The following is a 25,293-nucleotide window of genomic DNA, read 5'->3' as shown; positions in this document are numbered from 1 at the left end:
GCTCTAACTGAGCCAGATTAATAAAATGACTTTGTTTTAAATTGTATCATGAAAGAAAATTCAGTCAATTTGCCCATTAGGAAAAAAAAAAAAAACTGCTGATCATCTTCTTAAACTGTAATCATCAGTCAAGATCTGTCTAACGTGTCCTAAGATGTCTTCCTCCCTCCCTCACTGAGAGTAAGCAACTGAGAACTGACCAGTGGGCAGAATAAACTCCTGAAGATGCAATTCAGAAATTAAACTTCTCAATATGTTATTTGTGTGGTAATTACAAGATGAATTTAGAATCAGCCCTAAACCAAAACTCCTTTCGATGCAAGTAATAGCAAATTGAAATATGGCTGATGCTTCAGTGACAGGAATAGCTCTGGTTGACCCTGCTGATATAGACCACCACTGAGGCAAAAAGATAGTAGATCACACAGAACTGAATAAAAGAAACTTCCAACTTCAACTTGATCTATGATCAATGGATTGATCCAAATTAATCTTTGGTCATTTAGCACAAAAATCTGCTTTTCAAGGAGCAGAGACTGGGCCCTGCTGCATAAGGTATTCCTTTCAAGTCACATATTCATAATACATTATTTTAAGTGTATGACTTTCTAGAGTGAAGCAAAGAAAAGTTACCTACAGTGGTTTCAGAACACTCATATATTGCTTTGGCTGTTCCCAAATTCACATTATTTTATGTGTCAGGTGCATCACACATGAGTGATTACTACAACTAGTGATTTGCCCTCTAGTGTCCTCCGATTATAAACTGTTTTATGTACCTAATTCAGTAAAACTGTCATCAGCTCCCTGATGAATGATTACATTGTAAAACAGATTCTTCTTACATATTTGCCAAACTAGCATTTTATATGGGCATCCATGACTGCATTATGGACACTAATGTATCATGGAAATAATTCAGAACACAGAAAGAGCTAAAAGTGATACAATGCATTTCCTAAGAGGCAAGTACTTTTCCCTTCCCCCCTACACTGTACTGTGTTTTCCTGATGTTCCAAGGGGCTAAAAGGATGATTTGAAGTCATCATCTGACAAACATCAAAAAGCAAAGCAACAGATATAGCAATGATTTAACTTCCCAATAGTAATCCTCCAGCCTCTTGCTCTATCCTTTCCCCCACAGTCACAGAGGTCCAGTGAACCCAATAACGGTCAATGAGACATAAAAAGATGCTTGCTGTGGATTTTCTGGAAAGGTTTTGGATTCTTACTAAAAGAGAAAACTCTTAGCCAAGTTCTCTATCACGTACTAAATGGTTCAACAATTTGAAATATTTTATTGACAACTTATTTCCTTGTACTCTACATCAAATCATTCAGCAAGATAAATAAGACCCATTTGCAACCAGATCACCAAACCATCACTTTTTATTATCTCTACTATTATAAACCTGGCCCAAGAAATCACTAAATGTAACCCTATCGATTCCTATCTGGTCTCCTTTGTCTACTCCAATTCTTCAATCTATTCTTCTAAGAAGAATGATATTTAAAAATAAATAATAAATAAATCTGATGATATTACACTATGGATTAAAATCTGTAGGAAGTGACCACACAATGATAGTGTAATCCAAACTCCATTTTTGAGGCTTCTGTTTTTAGCTTTAAATTAATAACAAAGATTTACCTTTCCACCTCCTACAACCACAACAACAGACAAAATGTATGAAATATATGAAACAATACATTTCAGCCATTGGGAAAACAATAGTCAAACGATAATTCATAAGAGAAAGGAAAAGAAAGTTATGAGCCTTAGAGTTGTACTGGCTCTGCGCCTAGAGAGAATTTCTAGGCCAAAGCACAGGGAGTGAGAGTTGAACTAAAGTTTGTCATCTCCCTCATTTGTAGAAAAGGAGTTCAGAGTCTGGGAGGTCAAGGAAATCACAATTCAAAAACAAAAGAAAACTAGGCAAGAACTCCAGAATTCTGTGAGATTTCTCTTGAGTCTGGGTTCCTATCTGCTCATATATGTGAGGAAATTACTGAGGTGCAGAAAGAACTACTTGAAAGGATGAGGTAGAATAATCTTTGGAGCTTATACAAAGCTGGGTTTAGTTCATATTTCTAGTCAGAATGAAAAGCCTCATAATTCACGTCAGAGAGTGTACCCAGAATGTCTATTAGTAGGGCCAAATTAACCGTAGTCAGACTACAGGTTGTTCAGGTCTCACCTAACAAAGTTTTAAAATAGACTTTGACAGCATCAAATTAATCCAAAGTAATACATTTTAAGGCACAAAAATATTTAAAGGAATGCAAAAAGAAAACAATCCACCACCCAACAAAGTCAAATGCAAACATTCTGGCATTATTTTACATTGGATTATCTGCTTAAAAGATATGTTGAAGTCCTGATATCTGTGATATGATTACATTTGGAAACAGAGTCTTTGCAGATGTGATCAAGTTAAAAATGAGGTCATTAGGATGAACCCTTAATCTAATGACTGGCATTCTCATAAGAAAAGACAAATTTAGGACAGATATATACAGAGGGAAGACAGCCATTTGAAGACAAAAGCAGAAATTGGAGTTATGTTATCATAAGCCAAAGAATAGCTGTGCTACCAGAAGGTGGAAAAAACATGAAAAGAGGCTCCTTAGAGACTTTTAAAGGAGCACATTCCTGCTGTTTTAGGCAACTTTTTCACTGCTATGACCAAAAGCCTGGGCAATAATTATTTGAGAGGAGGAAATAAGTCTACCATTGCGTTCATGGTTTTAGAGGTCTCTGTCCATAGACAGCCAATTCCATTTTTCAGGGCTTGAGGTGAGGCAGAATATCATTGAATATCAAGGAGGGTGTGATAGAGGAAACCAGCTTCCTACATCACCAGGAAGCAGGGAGAGAGACTCCCCTCATGAAGGACAAAATACATATCCTAAGGACAAGTCCCTCACCTCCTCCAGTTACATCCTACCTGCCCAAAGTTACCACCCAGTCTATCCCTCGTATTAAGCACTGATTAATGTATGGCTTGTATAACCCAATCATCTTACCTCTGAACTTGCTTGCATTGTTTCACACCTGAGGCTTTTGGAAAACATTTAACATCTAAATCATAACTCCTGCCAACACTTTGCAAAATTCTAGCCTCCAAAACTCTTCAGGGGAATACCTTTCTGTTGTTTTAAGCCACCCAATTTGTCAAAATTTTTTGTAGTTACATTTGGAAACTCGTACAAGTAACCAATCAAAATTTACCAGGCATGCAAAAATGTAGGAAAATTTGATAAATATGAAAGAATAAAATTAATCAATGGAAAAAAAGACCTAATAAAATTAGGAGACAATGAAAACTTGTTAACTATAAATACACTTCATCTTGTTCAAGAACTTAGAGGAAAGACTGTGCATAATGAGAGATAGGAAACAGAAAAAAGGTGCAACATCAAACTTCTATGAATACAAATTAGAATAATGAAAAATATACTAGTTGTGATTACTGGTAGGTTGCACATTTAAAAAAAAAAAGATTAGTGAGCCTGAATATGTAACAAAAGAAACTATCCAAAATGAAAAGGAGAAGAAGAGTAAAGAAAAAAGATTAACAAAGCATCAGTGATCTATAGAACAAAATATCATGGGTGTGTTGGTAATTAGAGTTCTATAAAAGGGGAGGGAAAGAAAGACAAATAAAAATAAAGATAATGGCCATATCTTCCCAATTTGATGTGAAGTATAAACCTTCTCATCCAAGAAGCTCAATGAAATCAAAGTAAAAAACCTGAAAAATTTGCACAAAGGCACATCATAATCAAATTGCTTAAAATTGTGATAAAAACAAACTCATTAAAACCACCAGGAAAAAATGACACACACTGAGGTTTAAAAATAAAAATGGTGGCAGAAGTCTCGCTGAAAACAATTCAAGCCAGAAAGCCATGCAATAATATCTTTAAAGTGTTCACAAAATAAACAATAATCATACACACACACACACACACACACACACACACACACACACACACACAGGCAAAAGACTGTCAACCTAGAATTCTTCACCCACCCACCAAAAATAATTTTCAAACTTCATTTTTCAAATACAAAGCTTTTAATTTTAGTTTTTGTCTCTGTTCACTCTGCCTCCATTCATTTATATTCTAGTAAAAACAGCTCATTTCCAGTATCCTCAATGTATGTAAATTCATTCTCAACTAAGAAAAGTGCTCTTGTTGTTTCTTTGCCTGGAATTGTACTTTCCTTAGACTTTTGCATCCTGAATTCTATCACCATTTAGGTCTAAGCTTGGTCCTTCTTTTCTCACTCTAGCTATGGAGGCTGCATGATTCAAAGTAATCAAAATCGACTTTGCAGTAAGTTTCTAGACCTTTTTATGAGGTGTATTTGAACATTTTTTTCAATATACAAGGAAAGGTTTAAGCTTTGACTGTCCTCAAAAAATCCTGGATTTATAAATTTTTCAAAGTATGTTACCTAGTAATAATAAAATGATTTACTTTGCTGATGAATTGGCAATCAAACATGAATTGGCCATCAACCACGGGAAGGACATGTAAAAGATAGTCACATATTTACTTCTCAAGAGACACTAGACCCAGATGATTTTATTGATCATTTTCAAACAATCCTCAAGAAAATGAGAATTTCTGTGTTCATTAAATTTTCTTAAAACATAGAATATCATAAAACACTTCAATTTTCCTGATCTGTGGATATATTTCCAAACAAAATTCAACAAAAAGTAACAGTACATCACTTATAAGTGTAGAGAATATTAATATATACTAGAAAACTGATTACAAGAGTACATTTCCAAATAATGCACTCTAACCATTTTTTTCATAAATATAAAGCTGGCTTAAAATTGAGAGTTCTGTTAGTGTAACTTACTTTATTACTATATTACAAAATAAAATTATTTAAATACTTAGTGGGGAAAATAATATTTTAGAGGTAAGAAAACTGAAATGTATAGTGGTTAAAAAAACACTTTCAGAATAGAAGAGATCATATGTCACATTTCTGAGATTTAATTGCATGTCTTTCTGTCTTTGAAAACCCTTGCTTTGGATTGGGGTAATATTTGATTGTTGCTGAATCTTGGACAGCCCTGAGTAAATGACATGTTGTCTTAATAAAATATTTCAAATTGTTGAATCATTTAGTATGTGACAGGAAACCTGATTAAGAGTTTCTCTCTTTTAGTAAGAAGCCAAAATCTTTCCAGAAAATATTACATGATGGTGCCATTCATTGAGTTGGAGAGGGCAGAAGTAGGTATGGGACTTTGGGAAGAATGGGATTTTATGTTTTACAAATTTGGTTTCCCAACTGGGAAATTTAACTTATACACTTTTAATTTGATCAACTTTTGTTTGTTTGTTTTGTGTGTGTGTGTGTGTGTGTGTGTGTGTGTGTGTGTGTGTGTGTGTTTCAGTACTGGGCATTGAATTCAGAGCCTATAGATCATGCAAGCAAATGCTCTGACTTTGAGCTATATCCCCAGCCCTCATTTTAATATTTAATTTTATGTCCATTTATTTTTTCATACTCACTGCTTTTGCTTATATGTTTTGCTTCCTCTATTGCCATTTGCTGCATGTGCCTTTTTACTTCTTCCCAATACTTTTGAAATTTTTCTTTCATCTATATTCCACTAGAATTTATTCCTTAAGATTGTATTCTCCTATCAGCATCAAAAATTAATCAATATGGGCTGGGGATGTGGCTCAAGCGGTAGCGCGCTCGCCTGGCATGCGTGCGGCCCGGGTTCGATCCTCAGCACCACATACCAACAAAGATGTTGTGTCCGCCGAGAACTAAAAAATAAATATTAAAAATTCTCTCTCTCTCTCTCTCTCTCTCTCTCCTCTCTCACTCTCTCTTTAAAAAAAAATCAATATGCATAGCTGGCAGAGAGGTTTTTAAAACACACATCTGACCATGGTAGACTTGACACAGAATTCTTCCATAGCTTCTAGTGCCTTAGGATAAAATTCATTACTACAATTTATCTTATGTCAGAGTTATGCTTTTTACAAATCTTACTCACAATGCTTCTACAACAACACCACCTTTAAATTTCTTTTATAAAGTTTCACAAGTAGAATCATGTATTTTCTCTATTCTTTTGACATGTTCTTGCTGTAGCAAAGCTTTACTCTTGATTAATTTCCACCTCACAGCCAGTGAGGGAAAGAAACTCAGTTGACAGCAAATCAAGAACCTGGGCATTTCGTGATACCTATTTAATTGAAATGGAAGAATGACAAGTATTTTAAAGATTTTGAAAATCTTTAAAGATCTTAAAGGGTTTATCTTTTAATCTTTAAAATCTTTTAAAGAGTTACAAAATGGTTCTGGAGTAAATTCACTACAATTAAGGTGTTAAATGGCCAGAGTGTACCACACAATGGAGTGAAGAGAGAAGTCCCTGCAAAGAAGACTATTTTCTTGAACAAAATACCAATATGTTAGTCTTCATACTCCAGACTTGAAGCCTGAAAACATGCTATGTCTGTAAGTATAGACTCCATCTTTTAAGGACAAAATCAAAAGTCAGGAGTTAAATTCAGTGGAGAAAAAAGAATGGGAGGATCTGGGGTCAGTTTTAGGGTCATACTCATAGGGCTCCCTGGGGAGTATGAGTATGCATTACTGGAGGTCATAGATTATTTTTTCTGGTGTCCAGGTGAATGATTAGTGTCTTTCATGTTGCTGTCAATAAATACCATTTTGTAGGAATGTGCTAATAAAAACTTCCCTTACTTCTTTGGCTTAGGTCCACTTCAGTGGGCTGCCACAGAGCCCTAAGCTCCTGTTTATTGCATTCTGCTTTCTTGTCTAAGTCTCACTCCAGGATTCAGACTCTTCGAAGCTCTTTAGCCAGAATCCATTTGATTTCTAGTACTGATTCTCAGGTATGTCATCCCTTATGAGATTTTTAGAAGACTTTCCGTCTTATGGTGTTGTGGGAATTGAACACTCCCATTTATGCCTAAAGTATTTATGGGGCTTCACAGAGAGAAGTACATAAATCCTAGCTAGAATGTTTCCCTCTCAGCAAGTCTACATGGGAATCTAAATAATCAGTGATCTAGGTAACCATGAAAATTAAGCATGATTTAAATTTGAGGGTTTCTCACCTATGTTAGAAGTCCTGTGGCTACAGAAATCAGAATCTTTTCCTTTATTTCATGTGGATACTGACAAAGTTTATTCCTCTCAGTCTTGTAGTTCTAAATTTTCTTTGTTGAGCAAAGTCCTAATGTTTTCTGAAACTTTCTCTAATTGTATAATATGGTTGAATTTTGGTGTATTCAAGTACAGTCATATTTTTGTCCAGCTTCTCAGAACTGGCTCCAAATTAACATCAATGGTATTGCAGGTATTTTCAAACTCTTTGCACATAAATTTATGACACATCTGTTTGATCCCAAATATAATAAATATATGCACTGTGTACTAGTTTTATTGTTTTCAGGCATAAATTTTGTCTATGTTTTTTAAAATTGGAATGCATTCTATAGTTGATGCTGAAAGACAATTTTAATGTCAGTCCTTCACCAACCAACTTGTCCTCCAAGCTTCAATATTGTATTCTAAAACATAACCTGTCTTACAGTTGAATAATTACTAAAGGCTAATCTTTTTTTTAAAATCCAATCTTTATGGCCAACCTATGATAGTATTCTTGAGACAATCACATATTGCCTTTGCATGCTGTTAAAAAAAATGTGCCATGTGTAAAGATAAACATATGTAATTTTCCTATGTTCCATACCTAAAAAGTTTGGGAAACATGAAAGTAGGACCTTCACCAAGTTTTCTGTTACATTCCTTTATATCAAAGAAATAGAATAGTGGTCCTTTTGTTGCCTCTGAAGTAAAATTGTATTGAGCAGCATAAGGCAAAAAAAAAAAAAAACACGTAACTGACCACTTTTTCTCTCTATAATAAGTCATAGATTCTGTAGCTCCCCTGTTGTGCCTTGGGATGGTTCTCACATATGTACACAATTACTCAAAGGATCTTGGCAACAGAAGCTTCAGTTGTAGGTTCAATCCAGAAATTTAATGATTTCAGGGCTTAGATTTCTAAATTCTCTTGACCTTCTCATTTTTGAAGGCAGGATGGATGACAGCTGACAATTAGCTCTCATTATGATGAGGGAAGCATGGGGGACCTTCTGTTTACATCTTATTAGTGAGAATTACATCATAAATTGCAAAGAGTCTGAGAGGAAAAACGTAGCTATCCTCTGTATCCGTAAAAAAGAAGGAACTTGGAAATGCATGTTGAACAAATCAACCTAAAATATTTGTAACTTTTTGTATAGAGATTTCATTTTAGATCTAATTTTAGGATTGTTTTTCCTTAGGATTGTTTTTCCCATCATTTTTAGTAGCTACCAACCTACAAGGAGGAAGTTGGCTGAAAAGTATACTCAGCTGAAGACATAGACCATTTTGTTTTTGATAGAAAAGGTTGATGATTCTGATAATAGTTCCAAAACCTAAATTGTAGAACAACACACACACACACACACACACACACACACACAAAAAAAAAAATCACTAGCAGGGAGAAGTTCTGGATCCTCACACAGAAACAGGGGACAAGTACCCAGTTGGATTTTAGTGTGGCTACAGATTAATAATGCTATAAATGATGTTATGTTCTGTACTTTTTGGACCAGAAAGTCCACTGTGGTTATCTATTCTTATCTTAATATCATATGCCAATGTATGAGGGGTAGATAACTCTCCCTTTAGTTCAAAGACATTCAAATTAAGTTACCATACTAGAAAAAGTGGTATCCTCAAGAAACTGTACCTGTGGAGCTTTACACATACTAACATTTGGTTCAGATGTGCTGCAATTTGATTTCTACAATGGGTGAATATTGCGTATGAAAGAAAACTATATCACTGTGAGTGAAGTGTGTAATATGAGGGGCTGGTTTTCCAAAGATGACTATATCACTGCCCCTGATTCCTTAAAATGTTTTGAATATAACTTACCAAAGCATTAAAAAAGCTGAGTATGTGCTCTAGCTCTTCAAGAATGGGCAGACCCTGAGATTTCTTTGATCAATAGAATACAGAAGCTATTCTACTGTGTCAGTAGAGACATAGTCCTATTATGGGTTGAATTGGGTCCTCAAGACATGATATATGCTCAAGTCCTAATCTCCAGGAAATCAGAATGTGACTTTGTTAGGATATAAGGCTTTTATAGATATAAGGAGATCCTAGGAAGGCCCTAATCCAATATGAACAGTGTCCCTATTAAAAAAGAAAGTAAAGACATAGAGACAGGTACATTCATCATTTACCATTGATAAGAAATGAGGGATGCTGGTGGCTCTTAGAAATGGGAAAGAGGCATCAACACTTTCAGAGGGAGTGTGGCCTAACAACTTGGTTTTGTACTTTTGTTCTCAGAACTGGAAGACCAAAAACAAAACAAAACATACAAACTATCTAGATAGATAGAGAGAGAGATAGATAGATAGATAGATAGATAGATAGATAGATATCTGTTGCTTTAAGCCACAGAATGTGTTTATCACAAAGTGTGTGACACTTTGGTACTGGAAACTAATACAAGCCCTTTGTTGACTTGTCAGCCTCTTGGTATGCTCATTTTCAGGATCTTGTTTCTCAGAATCACTTGCTTTGAGAATTTCAGGTCATTTGGAGAGACCACTTGGAGGCAATGTTTAGAAATGATTTTTTAAAACCCAGAGACATGTTCCCTTCTGACAGCAAATGGGTTTCCAGCCACAAGTAGGAGCACTCTCAGATATCCACATCAGCTGAGCCTTCAAATAAATATAGTCATCTCACCTCACTCCCACTGCATCAGAGATTCCAAAAGAGAACTGCCCAACTATGCCGGGTCAATCCACAAACCCTGAGATAAAATAGAAACTGTTACTGAAGTCATTAACTCTCGGGCTGTTTTATTATAAAACAACAGATAATGAGAATCATAAGCTCAATGTTAACACTTCTAAAATTTCCCTAACTCTTAACTTTCAATAAAAAGCTGAATTTTTAATCTGGATACTATTGTTTCTCAGCCAGGATTTTCAACTATTTGAACTTGAGTCATTTTTTTTTTCAATACTGCATTTTGAAGGGAGTCTAGTTCAAATAGATTAAATAATTGCAAAACAAAACAGTAATAATTACAACTCAATAATTCCTCTAGTATAAAAATGTGTTACAATGTTCATAAAAAGCATCTAGCATTATTACATTATCACTAGGCTGCCTTTCAGCATGTCACTAACTAAAACAAACACAGCTACTGCTACTGCTATGACCAGACCTATAACATACATTTTTCTTGTTTGTCTAGTAAACAGGACTTTTGTCCATGTTACAAGATTCTTGTGAAGCTATGCCAGTTAATTGCAGCATGTATCACCCTGCCCTGCAAGGTTAGCTCAGTTAAATCTTCCTTTGGACTGTAATTACCATCACATCATTTACACTGAATCAATATTTACTCACATACCTCTGATGAGTTCTTGGTCTACCTAAGTAAGGTATCAGGCAAGTCACTGTTTTCTGCCTTTATGGGAAAATGAATTAAGCATTACATTCTAGTTTTCAAAAGTACAAATCAGAAAGGCTCATGAGAAATTTAACTTATTCTGAATCAAGAGATAATCTCAATCTATACTGTAATCTTATTTCCCATTACCATTTTTTCATACCTTTTCCATTTCAGGCACACTGCAGGAACTGTTCTACCTACCTTATGTACTGATTTTTCAAATTACTACTAAAAGCTTTACAATCCTTGAATTTTACATAGCCATTGAACATATCTTACAAAAATTGTAGAATTTTATGCATATAATTTTGTACATTTAATAACAGAATGTTCTACATAGATGCTTTTATTTATATTAATTTTTCTGAATTAAATATTTCCTCTTCTCTCCAATGTTTGATTATTCAGATCATACCCATCTCACCACCAAATTTCTGGACTACAATTTCAAGGAAGGCTCTTTTTCTTCACCAAAATGAATCATGTCATGCCTTTGAACACCTACTGGTATTTACCTCCTATTTTGTGCCTTTAGGAGTTTACCACAAATTTTAGTTATTCATTCACAGCACTAAACTCACATCATAAAAGTTCTACATATTCAGGGTCATAAGGAACTAATTGACATCAGCATTTCTAGAGTCATATATATACACTCAATATACTTCCTAAGTAAGTAGCTGACTAACAGTCAAACAGGTTGTGAGGAATTGCTTTCTTTATGATGCTCATTAAGCCAATAATTTAGTAATAGCAAAAACTTTGACAAAGTCAGCGCTTGTACTTTTTTAGAATGTATGCATACTATGCAGATAAAAGGAGCAAAGCAGTCACTAACTAATAGAATTAAGAACATGATCTAACCTAACAGGATAAACATTGGAATAAACAGCAAATGGGAAAATAAAGAACTATTGTGGTATAGTCAAACAATAGAATACTATAATTTTTTAAAAATGGACCTCTGATGAGTAAAATCACTTGGGTGAATCTCAAAAATACTTTTAGCAAATAATTCAGGTACAATAAAATGCAAATTACATTATTACATTTTTTGAAGTTTAAAAACTGGAAAAAAATGTGTTGGTAGAAATATATTATTTCCAGTACTGAGGCAATTCAATGGAGCAAAAGTAAAACAATTTAAGTATAAATTAGCATATCCACAATTGCATGGAAGAAATTCATTTAAGGAGAAAAAACAATGATTATCTATAGAATATTTGTAAAATAAAGAGCAAGTATGATTTAATTGATCTATAATGAATGTCCAAATCCACAGACATTATTCTTTTGATGCTTAAGGAACATTTGCAAAAACTGACCCTATAAACTGCACGTGAGACTTCTCAAAAATTTTAAAAAAGAAGTATAATAATATGTCCTTCATAAAACTATACAGAACATATTTTCTAAACATAATAGAAACAATGACTAAAAATAGTTTCATATATATTACACATTGCACATATATGCAAATATATATATATATATATATATATATATATACGTTTACACATGTAGAGCAATTGATAGATACAAATATTCCGACAAAACACACTACGAAATAACATATATATTAAAGAGAAATAAAATAAAAATAGAATTCAATAAATAAAAATTAATTTAATTTAATTTAATTAAAAAATAAAATTCTATAAATAAAAAATTAAAATATAATTCAAAATGGAAATTTTAAAATGTGAAAACATGTGGACAATGGAAACTCTATATAGCAAAATGTTGGTATTTGGAACATTTAGAGATAAAAGACAAGTAAGCCAGAGTAACTGATCAAAATGCAGCTCACTGACAGCAAGTGGCTGCTGCTTGGTTCAAAAGATTTTTGTTTTGTGTGAATGTGGTCACATGCTGACATAATTTTTTTATTTTACTTTATCTTGTTAGAGTATCCAGGGAAAAAAACTTTTTGTGAAATCTTCCAAGTGATAAACATTGGGAACAAATTAAAAAAAATTATAGTGCATAATGACAAGGCAAGAAAAAACATGTCTACAAGAAAATTGCTCCAATGCAATGGTTCTTTTTTTTGTTTATTTTTTATTGATTTTATTATTTTTTTAAATACATGACAACAGTGGAATGCATTACAATCTTTACTACACATATAGAGGACAATTTTTCATAACTCTGTATATAAAGTATGTTCACATCAATTTATGTCATTATACATGTGCTTTTTTGCATTACAATTCTTAATACACATATATAACACAATTCTTCATACCTCTATTTGTATATAAGGTATGTTGACACCCAATTCATGTCTTCATACATGTAGTTTGTATAATGATGACCATCACATTCCACCATCCTTGCTAATTCCCCTTCCCCATCCCTTTCCTTCTTACCCCTCTTCCCTATCTAGAATTAATCTAATCCTCCCCTGCTCTCCCTCCCTACCCCACTTTGAGTTACTCCCCTTATATCAGAGAAAACATTCCACATTTGTTTTTTGGGATTGGCTTACTTCACTTAGCATTATCTTCTCCAATGCCATCCATTTAACTGCAAATGCCGTGATTTTGTTCTTTTTTAATGCTGAGTAACATTCCATTGTGTACAAATGCCAAAGTGGTCCCTGTTACAGAACCACCAATGAATTTAAGCTACCTTCATACTGCCATTAGAAATTCTGTGGGTGGAACTCTGTTCAGTCTTTAATAAAATATTTTGATCTTTACGCACTCTCAAGTTCCAGAAACACACACTAAGTGGTCTAAAAGTTTGAGTATGACTTTCTATCTTCACAATTCAGCTGATTTTTTTAACCTTATAATACTTCACAATGGATCTCTTTTTTTGTGCACAGCAATAAATTTGGCATCTGTCAAGGGGATTCTATAAAAAAGAAAAGTCTGAGCATTTAAGAATACAGTTACAAATACTAGGAAAAGAATAAATAATGAAAAGAATAAAGAGAAGTGTCATCATCATATGGTTTTTATATATTAAAAAGAAGCATACTCAAGATCATGTACAAAGCAGGATACTTATTGTTATTATGTCAATTTTAATCAACCAACAGCTCTTTCCTTGTTCTGGATTCCCCCTCCTCCAGACCAAGAGAGAAAAGCTTATACCATTCAAGAAGTAAAGGATGTTCTAATTTGAATGGAAAAAAATCAGATGAACAAACAGTAAGGCAGAGAGATGTAATTGTGAAGAGGTACCCTCAATAAGCTCCCAAAGCAGTTTGCTCCAAAAGTTCACAAACTCTGATTGGATTTTATAGTTATTGTTTTTCCAGAAACAAAAGATCTTTATTTTTGTTTTCATAGCACCAGTTATGTTGATTTCCTCTCTAAAGAAAGCCTAAGCTCTAACAAGATAACAAACAGCCATATAAATCTAATAAAAACTAGACAACTTGATTTTCTACTAAAAAGCATTATGGTGAATAATTAAATACAGTTTGATTGTTTGCTGAGCCTTTAGTATCAATGGTGCTTTAGGGGAATAAAATGTGTTCTGTAAATGTGATTTTTGGGTTTGGTGTGAAAATAACCATTTGAATACCTTATGTCAAAAACAGAATCTCAATTTCCAGTGACATGTGGGACAAATTTTCCAATAATTATTACTAAAGTTCAGATAATAGATAACACATGCAGTCATATTTTTATCCCTTATCCTTATTTTGTTAGATGTAAGATTAAGCATAGACAAAAATGAAATCATTAGACTTTTCTCCATATATATATATATATATATATATATATATATATGAGTAAGTTTGAATTCACCATCAACTGAGGACAGATAAATATTTATGAAAACATCTGAAATTTAATACATTCAAAATGAATCTCAATTTGTTATTGGGTGGATTGCAGTGAATTTAAAGGTAGTGTGATCAATTATGGTGGAGTGGAATGATCCTCAATAAGTTCTAGAAAAACCAATTACTTGAGATAGACTTGGAGGGATATAGGTTTGAGTTTATGGAGGAGAGGAGGTGTGAGAAAATAAATGCACAGAGGTGAAAATTAATGTGACTTAGTGCAAAACAACTTGAAGAGACCACACTGATTCCTAATGATAAAGCTGCTCACTCTTTCTCAACATTTTAATTTACTAAAAAATAAACAAGCAGGTTTATGAGAAAGACCAGTTGGTCTCCTTTGTGTCTGGTGAAGGTTTTTTCTTCAGAAACTTTAGATAGATGGGGCTTCACCCTGTTGAGAAATCAAACATGAGAGAATCATGTGTTAAGGCTCTAAAATTAGATTAACTTGCTCTGGGGTCTAATCAACTGAGGTCTCTCTGCCTCAGTTTCCAAGTGCACAATACGATGATAAATAGCATAGTTACTTAGAAGAGTTTAGACAATTTTCCTTACTATCCAATGAGCAAGATACATAAATGAGACTTGGTAATTTTCCAATAGCTGTTATCATTCTATATATATTATCATTATAATTATAACAATCAACATTATTAAGAGAGAGAGAGAGAGAAGAGAGAGAGAGAGAGAGAGAGAGAGAGAGAGAGAGAGAGAGAGAGAGAGAGAGACTGAATAAACTGTTCAACCTTCTTGGAACAAACGCATTGCATAAAAATTCAGCACCAAGGATAGCTTTATTCCTACAGTAGCTAATTTGAACAGGGGCAGGTGAAACAAAATGAATCTCAGGTTCTGTATGGACATCTGTTCTCTTTTTAAACAGCTACCCAGTCTCTTGTTGGCAGCTAATGCGCAATTATTGAGTGACTGATGTTTCATTATACATTATACTTGGAGACACACAAGGTTTTCTTATTTTCCTTTTTGTTTTGTTTTGTTTTTCAGCTTTGATGCCTGTCACCTAGTTGATTTTTGCACAAATGGAGCTGTAACGCTTCTATCATCCTATCTGAACCTTTCATGAATATAAAAATTAAAAAAGCCCTAGATTCCAGGCTTTAATAACAATACTATTTAAGTATTTTAAACTGACTTTTTAGAATAGCATGAGTGCTTTGGGAAGTAGACTCTGAGATGAAGATCAGCATGAAAGAAATTTATCAGGAGTACTTTTAGAATGGCATCCTGGAGACGGAAGGAAGGAATTAAGATAGTTCAGAGAAAAAAGACTGGCTACAATGCCATCTCACTGAAACAATAGGCAACCAGAAACTCATATAGTCCTTCAGAATTCCTATTATTTGGGGTGAGGAAGTAATTTTTATGCTCTGTCATTGAATATTCATTAGTTATGATGTATCTTAGAAATTGTGACTTTGGGGTAGGTAACTTTCTTAGCCAAGAAAATTCCAAAATACAGCTGGGATTGAAGAAGAGCTTCAGGCAGCCCTTTCAACTGCCAAGGGAATTAAACCTATAGGCTACACATTACAGGGAGAAAGAGAAAATAAATACAGATTCATATCTATCTATCTACACACACTTGTGTATGCTTGTGTACACACAATTAGACTTACATATAGATAAATGTATTTCTTTTAACAGAAACCTGATCACTATAGCCAGATAAATTGCATAGTGACAAAATAAATATCAGGAAGAGTAAAGGTCACAGATTCAATGCATATTCTTCTCTCTTACGATTTATTTATTTATTTTGGTCCTGCAGATTGAACTCAGGGCCTCAAAAATGCTAAGCAGATGTTCTACCACTGAGTTACATCCCCGGCAATTTATGGCTTTTGTACAATAAATAGTATTTTAAGAACTAATAAAAATTAGCATTTTCCATTATTAACTACAACCCTCCCTGGTCAATGTTTCTCATCTAAAAATAAAAGAAAGAAAAAGGAAAATAAAATAATTAGCCAGAGATTTATTAAGCTACATACAACACAATCTAATTTTAATCAACCTGTATCCACCCACATGACAATGATGAAGAAACTAAAAAATTATTCTAAAGGAGTCAAAAAATACTTTGAATGTGCAAAGGTTTTGGAATGGACTGGGAATGTTAGGGATTCATTTGGGCAGAACTCACCAGTCTCCATGAGCAGTCCATGGCACTGTATTCAAAAGGCACAGCAAGCCAAGATCTGATTCAGATGGCCATGGTTAACACAGGGCGGAACATGGCATCAGCAGAGTGTCCCAGGCAGTTTCTCCTGGAATATTTCATATTGGAAATGGACAGGCATTGGTCACCAAGCTAATGTGTTTCCTTGTCCTTTTCCCCCTTATTTCTAGTCTGAACAGTCTTAGTAGGCAAAGAAAAATGATTGATTTTACAAGTCTAATTGTGGGAACAGATTATGGTAGGTAGTCAGGTCAATAAACCAATAGAAAGAGAAACTTTGGAGCGTTTTCTTTTTAATTAGAGCAAGATCTATAGCTAAATAAGAACAACTTTACAGTTAATCTAAGAAGAAATTGAGAGCTATTACATGTTTTCATGGACACTAATTATTCTGTTCATTTCTAGGTATTTAAGTTTTAGTTTATCTACAATCTCAGTTGTGTTGTCATTGTAGATGGTGGAATAGTACTCTTTTAAGAATTATAATTTCTAGGATAATACTGACTGAATGCTCTGTTCACTCTCTAATAACACTGGTCATAGGCCAGTGGAGATATATAAATGTGGACCATTCCTTTATAGAAAATTGAAAAATAATCCTTTTGTGAGAAATGTTTGAATGAAAATCTGGGAGGTAGACATCATGACACTTGCATATATTCAAATACTGATTCATATCTCCTTTCTTGCTTGCCCCTTTCTTCGCTTAAAAGCAAGTCATCTTCTATTTTTAAGATGTTTTGTGTACACAAAATCTGATCAACAAATTATGCAATAATTTCTCTTTTTATGGATGTGACATGTTTAAGCAAAATAAATTGAAATTCTTTGATGGATGCTTCACATTACAAGTACTCAATTACAAAAGGTTTTGGAAAATAATAAACTGCTAATTTTGGTGAGCGTTGATCTGTTTTTTTTTTTCTAAAATATTCTTCTGAAAAAGAATTAAAAGATGATTTGATTAAGCATTTAATTTTTTTAAAATTTTCTTCTATGGACAACAAGATTTTCCTTGGCAGCACCAAATGTGTTTTCCAGAAGAGAGAGACAAGTAATGTCAATTTTCTCAGTGTAATAATGGCTTGTACTCTACCATCTACTCCACTTATTTATACACACCTGAAATCAGTAGTAGTGAGCACTTGGCTTTTGCTGTGCTTCAAAGTAAACGCAAAATCTTTCATCTTCTCAGGTTGAAGCAGTACCATTTATCATTATGTGAAACACTGTACTGTGAGGATAGTTTTAGCTTCGCCTTTTCTCACCTTTCAACTTCTCAGCTAGAAACATGCCCATCTGTCTTTAGGAGGAACATTACACTAAGGATGTTTTAAGTTTGAAAGCTTTTTTTTCCTAAAGTGGTAGTGCCTCAAAACTTAATCATAGATCTTTATTCTATTCTTTCTCACTCTTTTTTTGTTTCATTCCCCATTCTTTATTTGGGATTAGCTTCTGCATTTCAGAGAAAACATTTGATCTTTGACTTTTGGGGATTAGCTTATTTCACTTAGAATGATAGTCTCCAGTTCCATTCATTTACTGGCAAATGTCATAAAGTCATTCTTCTTTTTAAGAATAGAAGAAAAGGGCTGGGGTTGTGGCTCAGCGGTAGAACACTTGTCTAGCACGTGTGAGGCGCTGGGTTTGATCCTCAGCACCACATAAAAATAAAGGTATTGTGTCCAACTACAACTAAAAAATAAATAATAAAAAAAAAGAACAGAAGAAAGATCCGTGGAATAGGCAAAGGGAAATGAAGGGAAGGGAAAGACAATCAAATGAATCTGACCTAATTTTCCTATGTACCCATATGAATATACCACAGTGAATCTCACCATCATGCACACCCACAAAACACTAATTAAAAAGAAACTATAAGTAGACAGCAAAAAGATTAATAGAATAGAGGGGCAGGAAAAGGGAAAGGGAGGAGGGGAGATGAAGGGAAAGTACTGGGGACTGAATTAGAACAAGTTATATCCTATGCTTTTATAATTATGTCAAACTGAATTCTACTGTCATGCATAACTAAATTGAATCAATAAAAAACTTAATCACAGAGATATGGAAATTCAAACAAAAAAAATCTTTTTAAGAATTTGCCTCCATTTATAGGACAACATAATTGTATCCTACAATATTCCTACCCATATCTTTGCTGGGTAAGTAAGTGTCTATGCTCTTTGTTGAAGCACTTTGATTATAATGTAACCTACCTATGGTTAGGTTTGAATTGTTATAGAGCAGGAATTAAAGAAAACATGAAGAAGAAAGTTTTTTATACGTTTCTGTTCCAACTGCTCTGGAAAGAAATTGTAAATAATTTTTTTTAACTTTTATTTTTTAGTTGTGGATGGACACAGTATCTTTATTTTATTTTTACGTGGTACTGAGGATCAAACCCAGTGCCTCAGGCATGCTAGGCAAGGGCTCTACCTCTGAGACACAACCCCAGTCCCTGTATATATTTTTTAAAAAAGAATTTTAAACATACTTAAGGTACAAAAATTAATTGCACACACTGTTTTATTAAAATTTTAATATATGTTTGTAAATGTATACATTTATCTAATCTATAGAAGTTGCATACATATAAATGTCAGATTAAAAATAATCAGTTGGTAGCAAGTTCTAGATATTGATTTAAATTATTCCCAATTAAGTATATAGTTATCTCTATTAAATATCAATTAATGATACCAGTAAACAAGGATGACAACATTTCAAGTCATACACCAATTTTCAGAATTTCATAGATATTCAATTAATCACTCCATTATGAATTCTGACCCTATTACCAGACTAAATGAGGAAAATTAGGTAATTATTTATAAATATTTGTCTTAGGTAAGTATGGTGAGTATTGGCATCTCCTCAAAAGAATCAAACCAATAATTACAAATAAAATTTTGTTTTCTTGAATAAATGAATCAAATAAAAAGCACCTACAAGTTTGGTACTTATTTTTTTTTTTGAGTGAGGAAAATTTATTCCAACTCAAATCACATTACTTTAATTCCACAGAAACATGTACTAGGCAATGAAATAATCCTACAGTAAATGGAGAAAGAGGACATTCTCCTTGGAATCTTGGAGAATTTCCTGCAAATTTGAATATATAAATAAATAAAACTTGACCCTCAATACGTATTACTAAAATATAGCTCTTGGGAATTAGTCAAACCAATATGTGCTCAAAAATAGTAAAAACAAAGCCAAGTTCCTTCTTCTCTGATACAATCCTTAAGGTCTCTTTGTTCCATATACTTCACACATTAAATCTAAGATTAATGTAGGGACGCATTAAAAAGGCACTGTGATATATAGATTTGTACTATGAAACTAACTCCAAAATATCACCTTTCCTCTCTCTTAGGTACTACTATCAATTTTAATCTCCATGGTTTATTTCAAGAATAAATTTTATCTACTATTTTTATACACCTAGATCAAATGAATATCACTAATTAATGATGTCAGTAAGCAAGTATAACATTAGCTGATTCTTTCCCTTCGATTCGTTGATATGAACTTGACTTCAATGCCATATTTTTTACTTCATTTTAGTTGGATGATAAAAATATACCACATAACTCTTGAATGATGCTAGCTGCAACTCTAATATGAATCCCTAGTGGTGCTTTTCTGATAAAAATTTATTTGTGTGCTTCCTGCTTCCAATGTGGCACCTTGATGCCCCATTCTCTAGAGGGAAGGATCATGTTTCTGTATGTGGTAGATGAGACAGAAGGTGGGAAAGGAGTGAACTCTCTCTGTCAAGGCCTTTCATAAGAGCCCCTGGTCCTATTCATGAAGACTCTGCTCTTATGACGTAATCACCTCCCAAAGGACATGCCTTCCTATACTATTGCATTAAGTTTCAGCATGAATTTTTGAGGGAACAAACATGTTCAGACCATAACACTCACATGACTGACACCTGAACTCAGAAGACTGTGATTTCAAACTGTAGAGTCTACATGTGTCCTCTCCTTGCTTCCTCAGACGGTGGTAGTTTCACAGTAGTCAGATTTCTTATATGGCTACTCAGGTCTCCAAGTAAGAATGTTCTGGAAAACAAAGCAAGAAGCCCCAGAGCCTTTTATAACTAAGATTCAGAAGTTATCTGTGTTGTTTCCACAGCATTGTATTATTTATAAGCAACCCAAGAGCCTACTCAAGTGCAAGAGGAGAGTACAGACAACTTACTTCCTAACATAGACAGTGTTAATGGAAGAGAAATATTATGCAGTTGTCTTTGAAAAGTATAATATGATACAAAATATATTGAGTACAGGTCCATTACTAAGCAAAACCATAGTATTAAATCACAAATAATGCTGATGTTCTTAGTTAACAAATACCTACTAACTGTCATAAAATTAGTAAGCTCTGGCTTAGGTGTCACCAGGATTGAATAAAAACTAATTCACAGGTTTTGCCCTCCTGAAGTACATGATTTAATTAAACATAAAAATGGCTGCAAAAATTTTGAAAAATTATTTTTCATACTAAAGCATTGTCAATATTCAGTGATTGGGCTCAGAAAGAAATCAAGTAGAGACAGTTTGTGGTCGTGGAGAAGGAGAAACCAATTCAACTCATCAAAGAATCCTAATGTGGACAATGACAAATAAGAAAAAAATAGTCGTTTCTTTCAAACCACATAAAAGATAAGACAACTATGAAAAATGAGAACATAAAAGAATAAGGTAAAATCTCAATGGGGAGGATAGAAAATGACTTATGAAGAAGATAGCATTTGACAATGCAAAGATTTGATAGAGAAGGGGAAGAGAAAAGTCCATGATTTTCTAGACAAAGCCTATATAGAAATGCTCATGTAGTCTAATGTGGCAAGAGTATCTGCTTTTAGTAAAATGTTGAAAGATGAGAAAAAAATAATATGATCACAAAGTGGTGAACACAATTCTTTCAGGAAAGGAATGTTTACAGAGGTAGTGGCATGATGGGAGATGAACTTCAAGAACTCATCTCAATACAGAAGTAGGGAAGGAAACAGTGGAATAGGAAAAAAGTAGTAATAATGAAATCTACTTAGAGTCCCTTTCAGTGGTTGAAATGCTTGTTTATTTTTTATTCTAATCAAGCCACTTTTTCAACTGGGAATTGTGTTTATAAAAATATTCCACAAAACAAATTTGTTTCTTTAAAACATAATTTTAAGTAGTTTCATTAAAACAATAATAAATGATTGTTGTTTTTTTTAAACAATAGTTGATGATATTTATTCTTTTTGAAATTTCTTTACTGCTTTTCTGATATTTCTTTAGTGGCTTGGAAAAAAGTTTATATTTTAATTGGCATGCTATTTTAAAATAAAATCACTCAAAACACATAATATAAAGTGAGACATATTGAGACTTTTCCACAGCAATTATAGTCTTATGCATTCCACATCAGGGAATATTGACTCTTAGCTCAGGATATATTGGCAATTCCATATGAGACAGGGTCATCTTTAATAGAAACTAAGTGAAGTTACTAATGTCAATTTATACATTAAATATAAGTGGATAAATGTGTATTATAAAACACGGGTATATATGTTAAGCATGTTATATTAATGATTATAAATACATGTTTATTTCAAATTAATAATCTTCATTTCTTTATTTCAAGATAAAGAATAAATGGGAGTTCCTAACCCACTTGAATCTAATGTATGAAATATGATATGTCAAGAGCTTTGTAATGTTTTGAACAACGAATAAAAAAATAAAATAAATGTTGACACAGATTCTAGGATAGTTTTGATATGCTCTGCTCTATCATCTTCCAAACTCTTAGAAGTGCATTAATGTCATTTTGTATGTGTAGCATGAATACATGTAAATAAAACTATTAAGAAAGAAATGGAGAGGAAAGAAGGAGCAGCAAAATGAAATTGTCTTTATCAATGAATATGGGGATTTAATGTTTCTTTTGACAACTCTCAGAGGGTTAGTGTATGTTTTCATGTGGAATGGGATCTTGGCTGTTTTAAACCTAAAATAACTACAATCAAAATGGACATCAAAAGTTCTGTCTTGGTGCTTAAAGTTTATTTCTGAAACTTATATGCATTATCCTCAATAAGAAATCAAAAATTGCATACATTGCCAAGACAATACCAAGAAGTAAATATATCAAGTTATAGCAGCTATCAGACTTGAAGATTCAATTAACATGAAACATGCACAATAAATCAATGTGTATTTTATGTAATTTCTACCATAATAAATAATTACCTTTCAAAGAAAAAAAAGATACCAAAACATTTGTTTGTTGAAAGACCCCTTCAAGCTAAGTGCTAAGTTCAATTCATTTGAACACTTTTCAATATTCACTTTTTTCAGGTTACTTCATTCGAATGATCCATAATCATTATACCAGAAGACAAATCTGTTCATCAAATGGATTTTGGAAGGAAAGCAGAAGAGAAAGATGAATGTCTATAAGTTTAGAACATAATGCTCTGAAGGAGCAAATAACCTTCTGTTTTCTCCTGACCATATTTCCTATGCAAAAGCTTGTGATTTTTTGGACATTTTGTTTTGTAAATGTTGAAACCACTACTTGCTTTTCTGCCCTGGACCCCAAATCTAATGTCCTTTGATATTCTTTGTTAAATAACATTTACCTGACATTAAAAAATCCACTATATCCATCTCCAAAGAATATTTTATATGTTACAGTTACCAAACTGGTGGTGTGCTTTTTTAAAACAAATTATTTTGATTGATTGGTTAATTAATTTAAGGGCAGAGGTCAGAAAACAGTAGTCTATACACCAAATCTAGTCTATTCCCTATTTTTATATTACAAAAAGTTTTATTGTACCATAGTCAGATCTGTTGGTTTAATTATTATCTGTGATTGTGCTTGCACAATACGGTTAAGTATTTGCAACAGAGACAAAAGCTTACAATATCCACTAAATGATTCTTTACAGAAAAATTTTACTAATTTATGAGTTAGGAACTTAGTGAAACAAGGAGACCAGTTGCATAATGCAATATAGGGTACCGAAATTCTCCAGAAGAGTGTAGAAAGGGAGTGAAGGTAACTAGGGAATACTCTTTATTTTATTTTTTTAATTCCCACTTAATAGTCACATAATGTTAAATTTAAACTAGTTAAATATTCTACACTAATTAAAAAGTTTGAATATATTTTATCAGAAGGCTAAATTAAAGAAAGACTCAGACTAAAAAATTTTAAAAAATTGTATAGCTTAATATAATGAAGAATTTGAATCTTCTTCCTCATCAAAGATGTCTGGGCCACGCAGACTGATTCAAAGCAAATTCATTCTTTGTTTTTGTTTTAGTTATTTTTTATTATTATTATCTTCGACAGAAACCATGAGGGTGAAACTCAGAATATTCTAGAAAAAAAAAGTTCTCTTTATCAGATGTTTATCCCCTCTTCTCTAGGGCTCAGTCATTTCTATTCTTTCTTTCCCCTATGGCTTTAAGAAATAGGATTTTTAAAAAAAATACAAAAGACTGATAGTTCTGAACAATGCAGGCAATTTTTTGCTCTTTTCCTTAAATTTACTTTGGAGATGAGTTTAAGAACTTTTCTGTTGTGGTTTGGATATGTGGTGTCCCCTAAAATCTCCCTGTTTGGAGGAGACATGATTGGATTCCAAGAGCTGTAAACAAATCAGTCTGTCCTAATTTGAATGGACTAAGTGATAACAGTAGGCAGGTGATTGGATAAGGTTGGTCACTGAGGGTATGCCCTGGAAGGAAGCTTCCTTGATGCAATGAATGGAGTAGCACTTCTCACCATGTCCTTCAACCAGAATGCTCTTGCCTCATCTTGAACCTAGAGCAAAGGAGTCAGCTCTCTATGGACTGAACTTCTGATATCAGAAGTTACTTACTTACCCCTCTACGTTGTTCTTATTATTTTGTTGTTGTTGTTTCTGTCACATTGATGAAAGATGAGTTAACACACTGTCCTTGTTCTTTATGGAATGTACACTATACTAGTGCTTTTAAAATTCTTATTCCTTTGTAAAATGTTAATTTTGGCTAGGTATATAAAACATAAAACTGAAGCAAACTGGTGGCTCATAATACATTATTTTCAAGTTATTGTATGTTCAATATTTTACCTGAGTAAGTTAATATCATTTGATGAGAATTATGTCATGCATGTGTTTTAGTTACACAGCTGGTTTTCTATTACTGCAAAATGAGAGACCAAATGGACTGGTAAAGACAGATAGAGATTTTTCCCCACAACAAATAAGAACCCTTTGTGCTAAGCATCTGTTGAAATGAAAAGCAAGAGGACTCTGATTTAAGCACTCTGAGGCTATGCTCAGTGATAAATTGCCTATAGTAATTCTGTAGGTAAGGGTATTTGAATGACTAGAGCATGAAATACAGGCGGAAACTAAGAATAAACTTTATATACTTACTCCTCACCAATTTTTTCCTTATTAGGCAAAGTACAGTCCCATGAGAAAGAATTGAGAACATGTCATGTGAGAAAATCAGTTTTACAAACACCCAGTAAAAACTAGAATAGTGGTTCTGGTGTCAGCCTCTTGTATCCTTTTGGAATGCTGGCTCATGTTGAGGTGTGGATGGGTGTTAACAAAAGAAAGCAAACAATTTATCACTGAACCCAGAATGTTACAAAATTATAAACAACTTTAAGCATTCATAAATAATTTACATAATAATAATAGTAACAATAAT

Source organism: Spermophilus citellus, assembly GCF_964194105.1.
Source record: "Spermophilus citellus genome assembly, chromosome: 13".
In the NCBI taxonomy this organism is placed as follows: Eukaryota; Metazoa; Chordata; class Mammalia; order Rodentia; family Sciuridae; genus Spermophilus; species Spermophilus citellus.
Note: the sequence above shows the minus strand (reverse complement) of the source record.